This window comes from Lepisma saccharinum, chromosome 17 (assembly GCF_977018435.1).
Source record: "Lepisma saccharinum chromosome 17, izLepSacc3.1, whole genome shotgun sequence".
Classification (NCBI taxonomy): domain Eukaryota; kingdom Metazoa; phylum Arthropoda; class Insecta; order Zygentoma; family Lepismatidae; genus Lepisma; species Lepisma saccharinum.
The window spans coordinates 20,429,328-20,439,033 of NC_139245.1; positions in this window are offsets into that span (position 1 = coordinate 20,429,328).

Below are 9,706 nucleotides of genomic sequence, written 5' to 3' on the forward strand. Positions count from 1 at the left end.
TTAATGTTATTTTATGATTTGCGGTTAAACGCATAGTAATAGTCAGAACATATCACTTAGCTGATTTGACTAATAAGTACTTAGTGTGTTTATGATTCTAACTAGCAAATATTTTTTTTCCCCATTTGCTGGTACATATACGCTCAAATGAAGAAAAAAGTACAAAGAAATAAGGAACGAATGAACTAAGATAGAACAAGATGAATGATTTAAAGAACAAATGAACTGCGTAGAACTTGCTTGAACAATTGGCTTTTTGGCCATAGCAAATTTTTTATTTACGCTTAGGTGTAACGCGAACTGCTTCTTTGAAAGCTGCAATGCACTAAATATGTTAATAAAGCATAGAATAAAATAGGCAAATGTTCCCACTCTCTCCTTTAATTTTATAGTTCAAATATTGATAGCATACAACATGGTATAGCTCATATCCCATGAAATTAAAAACCTACTCTATTTTTCAATGAACTATTACACAAATATATTACTTACTCTTTCTCACTTCTTTTTCAATTTTTTTTTTATTAGCAGCGAATCGAAGGCGCTTAAACCTTTGTCCACAAGACACGTAAAATTCTTGCAATTGTTTTTATAAACGACATTTACACATATTACAGAAGGAAATGTCTCGTAATCACTTAGTTCGTTCTATTATCGCTGAATTCCCCTTTCTTTTCTCATTTCATTCCCGGCTAAGCCGACTATTCTAACTCCCCCCCCGTTGCCCCCCGGCGAACTTTCCTTACAACATGGAATTATTCCGCCTACTCCCCCCCCCCCCCGTTGCCCCGGCGAATTTTTCTTCAGGTAAACCTGTTAATCATAAACAGGCCCCCTTAAAAACTCTACACCATACAAGTAATAACGCCCCTTCGCCGTCATTCAAATCAGATATTACCTCCCCTCCCCCCCAAAATAATTCACCAGTTTTAACTGAAAGTCCCTTTTCAATCGATTTTATAACCCGTCATCATTTATTGTAAAATCTGCTCCACTACCTTTTGCTTTTTCCTAATTTTTCCCTTTTTTGCGCTTGTTTCATTCTCATCGCCACGGATGTTACTGGACCCATGACGACCACCGGCTTGTACCATCGAGCGACAGACCTAGGCTCATCGCAGAGACCGACGACGATTTTGTGGAATACCAGCACCAACAAGGACCCGTTCCCGTCTGTACCCCATGGCTGATTTTTCCATCTCCCACGCCGCGACCCAGATGTGGAGCGCTTTACCTAGGACGTTTGTTGACCCAAAGCGCCATCGCAAAGTTGACTTCCAGACTGCCTTCCCATGACGATCTACATCGACAAGGCCCCGCCCACTGAGTGCATTGTGCTCTTGTTTCCTGACGTCATATGATGCATATGTTATTTTTCATCGGCTAAAAGTGTTCCGGTGCTCAGCTACTTCAACTACAGTAAGGCACATGCTATTAGTACACACGCATGTTCTTTACAGTGCCAAAGTTTGTGCCCATGGGTACTACCCATATTGGATTAGAGATACGTCTCTTTCTTTTGTGTTTTTTTTATCGTCAGCTGCACAGAACGTCCAGCCTATGGCGGCATGCAGTTTACAGAGTTGCCATTGGTAACATACCTCAAGGCTCCGCCCAGCATCGTGTATGTTCCGCCGAGTGTACTTTGAACTCAGCAAACAGTAAATACAACCGCTTGTGGTTCCCGGCGTTTCTTCACACTGTGCTGACATGTGTTGTTGTTTTTTTTATTATTATTGTGCTGTCATCACTTAACCAAAACTAGTTCAGTGTTACACTTAAGTAATTATTTTATCCATGCCTCAGAACTTAGGTATTTGTGCTCGTACTTTTTGAGTTTATAAGAGGCTATGACCTACAATTTAATTTTTTTTTTATTCTACGTGTTTTTATATTTTTTTTCTCAACGGTGTTTGGTGCCACGATATGATATGACTATTCTGGTGATTACAATTTTTTTTTATGGTGATGCGATTCTTCTAGTGATTTACTGTATTGGTTTTCTACGAGTTTGATTTGTTAATAAATCCTAATTTTTAAATATAATCTACTCCGGACGAGGTAGTCGACCATCACAGAGTGGTTCGATTATTTCAACAAGGGGAATGTAGAGATATGGAGACCATTAAACCGAGAAAACCTCGTCATGTTAATATTCACACTTGTTTATTTCCTGAACTTGTCCGACCAGCGAGTGATCCTAAGAATGCGCTAGCTTGTAACTTCCGTAAAACAAGGAACTGGAAAGGCAAACGCGTGGATCTAAACAGGATCTACCGCGTTTGAAAGGTTTAACAACCTTTCGACGCCTAGAATGATAAAAGCAAGCTCCTACCCGGAGCTCGCTCTCTTTTGGATTCTGACACTCATCGACGCTACATGGATAACTAGTCCGATTACTCTACAACACGTTACACTGCTAACTACGACGATGGAACACGGAGTTACCGCTGCCTAGCATGCTACAAGGCGCAAGGGATCGCTTGGCTTGGTGAACTGAGGGTCGCTGGATAGAACCTTGGAACTGTCACGATTCGGTCTGCGAGAAGCATTAGGACAAGACAACACACACATCTACCAGGTATGAACAAGCGTGAATAACCTTTTACACCAACTTTCCATATCTCTACCCTCCTACGGAGCAGGTTTAGCCAACAGATATTATTAAGCTCTACCTAAATGTTTAAATGAAACTTCCCTGTGACCTCAGAGCCCAGGTAAAACGGGCTTACAACATGGTGGAGGTGCTTCAGGCCCTTTTTTGCAATTAAGTACCCTCCTGTACGAATTGCTTTACATTAAATTATTCCCTCCCACCCCTCCCTCCCACTTTGGGAGCATTTTTAAAGTAAATTTTTAGTAATTCCAACTCATACTCCCACAAAACGCTTAAAATGCGTCAGACCCAGTGACAATTTTGTGTATTACCCTATGGAAAACAACCCCTCTTTTTCTTTTATGCCGAGCCCCCCCCCTTTTTCAACAAAAATCTAGTTCTTCTGCATAACACGTATTCAAGCATCATTCACACAGGAATGAGAACACTTGCTTATACTTCTTTGACCAGCGATATATTAATGACATAAATAACTGTATACCCATACTTTCATTTGTTCTTTGGTCAGCACGACGAACCTTCGTTTATGAGTACGTCACAGATAGCGTTGCACGAACACCTAGATTCCTCCCTCGACCAAATCATAGAGTTAGCAACTGCAATCACGGCAAATCCAATAAATTCACGTCCTTTATCCCCAATTCCCTCCCCTCCACTAACACGGTTAAGGTATGCTAATAGAAATTACCCTCAATTTGTCCTTGGACTACAAACACCCAACAATATATATTTAATTTAAGGTACGGATTTTTAATTTCCCATTTCTCATATTCAGGTTCGATATACCTCTACAAACACAAGTCACAATTCTACGGAGAAAAAATCACGCAGAATGCACGCATAATTCCCGGAGACAATAATTCACACATAATTCCTGGAATTCAAGGAATTCCCGGTGAGTAGCCACCTTGTAAACATGTACATGTATTGGAAATTTTGAATATTGACTATTCTCTATCCCAGAAGTCTCTGAAACAAAGCCGCGCATAATGGTAGAGATGGGGAGGAAGCTAGTGGTTGGAACAAAGCAGTACGCACTACTACAAACGACTGGTAGCTGCAGTCGCATTTCCCCTCCCTTTCCGTATATTGTGTTCTTTGGTCGAGCCCTCCCGAGTCACAACTTGTCGTCTTCGTTCTCTTGCTTCACATACTTCTGGGACAGAGTATACGAATTCTTCTTTCACGATACATTATCATTTTCGTTTGATTTGATTTTTATTTAACGGAGTTTTTCTTCAACGATGAAGAATCGCGACGATGGGCAAGATTGACATGATGAAATTTTTGAAGGGACAATCACAAATAATGGCCAGGCCTGGATTCGAACCCTGGATCCCTGACGTCGTATAGGTTTTAGTTTTATTTTGTAGCCGCCCCTTCTTCCTCCGGACTAATATTGACCACGCACAAGAGCGTCGCGGCACACAGTTTCAATACGAAAACGAGACGAATGTTTATAAATCGAGCCGAGACAGAGAATGAGATGGACATTTACAACCCGAGACGAGACCGATGGTCTGTCAAGTCTCGTCTCATCTAGATGCGATTTTCATATATATTGAAAGGAATAAAATATGGAACATGAAAAGTTCTAAACACTCACAAAGGAACACATACGCAAAATCTTACAGGCATGTTCCACAAAATAAATATACGAATTATGCTACCGACAGTGTATGCTGAAAGAATATAGCATGACAACTGGTTGTCACTATTATTAACCCAACTAATCAATCAGCATGAAAAATATAATAATAATCAGTGTGAAATATGTTCTTTCGAAAGTACTGTAAACCAGCAAATGTACAATCCCCGGCAATAAAAATGGTAGAGCTATGTCCTGTAATGCTCGCTTTATGCAAGGCATTATGTTATGTGTGTTGCCTAACTCTGAGGCGATAAGTGGATTTTAATAGCAAATTTCCAATGGCAAATTCTACCACCACCATAGGTGTTCCATCTTTATTTCCGGTGACTGTATATGGGAAAAAAGACAAGCTCAACCAAATTTAGATTCTGACTAAAAACTTAAATGCATAGTGTAAGTTCTTACCTCTTCCGTCAACGATCCAGACGAATAGCAAATGATAAATATCCTCGAAAAGTGAAAAACTAAGCACAGAACATCTAAAATGTAATTGTGAACAAACAGTTCATCTGGTCGCAGGATTTCGGTTATGGTGTAATAGCATGTCACGACCAGTGCCATAAAGAGCACTGTCAAACTTACAAGCAATGGGAAACCGTAGATATATTTCATATCCTCAACAGCTCTGCTAAGTTTATAATGGATTTTCGACAGTTGCTTCAGTTTGGATTGTGTATTTCAGTTTCTTATTAAGAATAGAGAATCTCGTCTTTAAAATAGCACACAGAGTGCAAAACGTCTTCTCAATCACGATAGTAACTAGATACATAATGTATAGTGTCACATGAGGAGCTCTTATCATCAATTCTTCTTCGAATTTGAGTGCCTGAAGCTCGTACAATGACAAGAATGTTAAAAAGAGTCCAGCAAAGATTACACAAAGCATGGTACAGTAATGCGATTTCTTATGCGTTTGCAACTCTATTGACAACGCTTTATCTGTGCGATGTATGCAATGAAGCACTGGCCCATGCTTCAGGCCATTCTTAAGTATCCACAAGTATGAGACGAGTGCGGACAGTGTAACCGATAGTACATCAATCATGTCCACCAGTTTCTTCACTGGCCCCACTGTCGAACATTATGTGCACCAGAGGTATGTGAACTTAGTTCTCAGTAATACTACTTCGCACACACAAAGTCCAAGGAAAATGAAGAATGAGTATATTGTCCCAATCCAAACTTTGGACTTCGTAGTTGATTCCCGTAATCGATGTCGATTCATCCCAAGAATGCTGCTTAGGTGCAACAATGGAGATACAGTTTTGTAGATATCGAAATTGTCACTTGTATTTATCATCTTCTTGCTTAAGTTGTAATTCGTAAGTTTCATCCGTGAATTTGTTGGCATTATTTTCGAGGAGCTACTGTGTTTACAGAGAAGTTCCTATAATTTGATATATCCAATTTACTCTCTTTTATATGTAAAAAAGGATATTTTCATGCACTCTACGAAACACCTCCGGGTTTTTAATTTTCTCTTCATAATTAAGAAATGAGCTTAATTCGTCCCTTTAACGTACAGTGTCTGACACGCATTCAGCGCTAACACAGTTCTGCAGATAACATTTATAATAGCCTATTAGAGAGAAGTGATTTCTTTTTGCTCTCATCTTTTTGAAGTGCGGAAAAATTGTTCTTGACATTTTATTTGCAAATCATAATACGTACTAGCATCAATTTGAAATACCTGTTTATTGGAAAAATGAAGTTAATAAGATGACTGCCAGTGACGTAAAATGATTACTTATGGATTTCGTTCGTGCAATGGCATCGTGAACAATATTAGCTTTACTACACAAGATGACACCTGATAGAAGACAGGAAAATGTTTTCCTGTTGTTTTCTGTTTATTTTACGGCGCTTTCTATCCACATGTGCCCGCAGATAATTTTCAAAGGGAACATGGTCTATAAGCTACAAGATCTGTCCAAAAAAAACGAACTTTTAAAAAAATGTTTATTTGATTGCAATATATGAGATATATTTCCTGCAAAGCACCCGCCTTCTTTTAAGAGTGCGCAGGTTCCGTAGCGAATTTTCTTTAATTTCTTCTGCCATATTTTCAGAGTGGATTTCAATTTTGGTAACCGTGTGAACGCGTCACTGCAATGCCCAACAGAAATGATGATGAAAGTATCCACTACAGTCGGATACAGGCATTTCTAAGCACAATATAATTTGTGAAAAGTTATTCTTATTTCCTGAAACGTACTCCTGTACTGAAAGATATTACTCTGTTCACGGATACATAATAGGCTCATTCCAGCGTTACGTGTGTGACATCCACACGTAAAATGTCCTAGACCTGCGATTGGATTAAAATATTCATAATGAACTGATTTCATAGAACTATTAAGTAGGCTACTTTGTGGTGTTTGCTAATAATTAAAAAAAAATAACAACAACTTGAGCATGATGATATACCCTGAATGCATGAACAGCAGCATTAACGAAACTGTGTTACGTGTGTGATGTGATGCTTGACATCATTTGTCTGAAGCATTTAAGCTACAGATGCTAATAATTTTTGTTGGTGAAATATGCAAATTATGTGCATTCACAAACATTTATAAATTGTTGATTTGGTGTTTTAAGTCCACTTTATGCACAGTAAGGCTAATCGGGACTGGACCTACAGTTTCAAGTGGGATCCGAACCACCATGAGCCTCCTCCGTGTATCGAACACGGGACCCCTTGATTACAAGGCGACGACACTACCACTGCGCCATCGGGGAGGCCGAAACATTTGTTAATGCAATTAGAAACAATATCTTCCAGATTAATTCATTTTGTTATTTTCATGAAGTAGGGCCACTTTCCGTGGATTGTTTGATTGATTGAGTTGGTGTTTTAAGTCCACTTTATGCACAGTAAGGGTAATGAGGAATTTACCTACAGTTTAAAGTGGGATCCTAACTACTATGTGCCTTTACCGAGTATAGTACCCGAGACCCCTTGATTACAAGGCAACGATGCTATCACTGCCCATTCGAGGAGGCTCCACTTTCAGTGAAATGCGCAAATAGGAATTTAGAGCAAATTTAGAGCTCAATTGATTTCCAATGAAGTAATAAACAGGGGTGTTTCTTTTAAGCAATTTTCGTGTATTCTTGCTGAACATGACGAAAATAGCTTATGCTCGACATATACACACATGAAAGATTGAAAGGAATAAAATATGGAAAGATGTAACATAAGCACACACAGATGTATACCCCCAAAAGGCATACGACTCATGCAGACACCAGAGTGTACAGAAAATATATACGCATAACCGAAAGTTAATCAAGTTAAATGTCACTATTATTAACCGAACTAATCAATCAGCATGATAAATATAATAATAATCAGTGCGAAATATATGTTTTCTGAGACAAAATACCCTGAGTACTAGTGTTGCCCACGAGACGAGACTTTGGCCTGTCTCGTCTCGTGGAAATGCTGTGAAATGCTGTCTCGTCTCGAAAATATTCGTTTGTCAAAGGGACACATGATCAATCTCGTCTCGTCTCGAATTTTTAGAAGCCTGTCCCGTCTCGTCCCGTGGGCAACACTACTGAGTACTAACATGTATTCAATCAGAATTTAGATTCTGACTTAAATCTAAAATGCACAGTGTGAGTTCTTACCTCTTCCGTCAACGATCCAGATGAATAGCAAATCATGAAAATTCTCGAAAAGTGAAAGACAAACCACAGTACATTTAAGATGGATACGTGAACGTATAATTCACCTGGGCGCATAATTTCGTTTATACTTTAATAGCATGTCACAACGAGTATCATAAAGAGTACTGTCAAATTTATGAGTAATGGAAAACCGTAAATATATCCAGTCTCTTCTATCGCTCTGCTCAGTTTATAATGAGATTTGGAAAGCTTTTTAAGTTCACGAATTTGGATTGTGCCTTTTAGTTTCTTATTAAGAACTGAGTATCTTGTCTTTAATATAGCACACAGAATCCAGAATTTCATCTCCAACACAACATTAAAGAAATACATGACGTATAGCGCAACATAAGTAGCATTGATCATACGTTCCTCCTCGGCTTGTAGTCCCCAAAAATCATACAATGACAATAATGTACAGAATAGACTAACAATGGATATGCAAATTATGGTACCGTAATACGACTTCTTATGTGTTTGCAAGTCTATTGTCAACACATTATCTATCTCATAAATACATTGAAGGATTGCTGCATGTTTCAGTTCATTTTTGAGAATCAACACGTGCACGAGCAGCGCAGATAGTGTAACAGATACCACATCAAGCATATCGACTAGTTTCTTCACTGGCGCCATAGTGGAACAAAATGTGCACCAATCGTATTTGAACTTGGTTCGCAGAAGTTCGACTTCACAAACACAAAGTACAAAGAAAACCAGGAAAGAATATATTTTGTTCAAGCAGATTTTGGATTTTGAAGCTGATTCTCGTAGTCGATGTGGATTCATTCCAAGAATCTTGGTCAGATGGAATAAGGGGGTTACCGTTTTGTAGACATCGTACTTATTTGGATTTATCATGATCATGCTTAAATTGTAATCGGATAGCATTAAGATGGTTAGTGGTAAACACCTCTGTACGTCATTTTGACTCGAAAAAGTGCCAATGTTTTCTGCGTTATTCAGTCAATTATTATATGTAACACACAACGAGCTTCAGCAATGATTCACCTCTGACAAGGTCACCTTACGAACAGTGTCTGTGGAAGTACATCCATAGAGAAAATATAGACTGCCAGATGCAACGGATCAGGCCAATTAGAAAATAATAGTTTTGCTCGCAGTTCTCTTGGCCATTTGAGTTTGAAGTGGAAAGGAATTTGTTTTCACATTTTGTTTGCAAATTGGATTACTGGAATTAAAGTGGGAAATGTTTCTTCAATAAGACATGCGAAGTCTGACATTTTCATAGAAGCGTGATAATTGGTTATCGATTTTATCAATCTAAAAGCATTCAGAAATAAAGCTAATTTCTACAATTCATCAATAACTTTTTCCTTATCCTATCACATACAAACACATAATCGTAGCCTTGCTCAGAGGGAATGGGGGATTCTGAAGAGGTTTTGATAAAAATTCGAAACACATTATATCTCCATAAGAGAAAAACAACAACTATATAACCTATAAAGTAGTGAAGTAGCAAATTTCGAAGTTGTATAGAAACTTTTTCTTCACGCAACACCATTTTTTTTAAAAAAAACTAATGAAAGTGTGGGCTATTGTTACATCAAGTATCCAGAAAAATATTATTATAGATGAAGTACATTGCAAAAGTTCTTGATTTTGGTTATAACAATACTCAATAGCGTGATTTACTTTTTGCAGCTTAACTATCTTGTTTTTTGAGATTAAGAATATGTAACTGTAAATTCATTGGCTCACACGACATATCCATTGTATCACAGGAAATATGAAATCAGAGA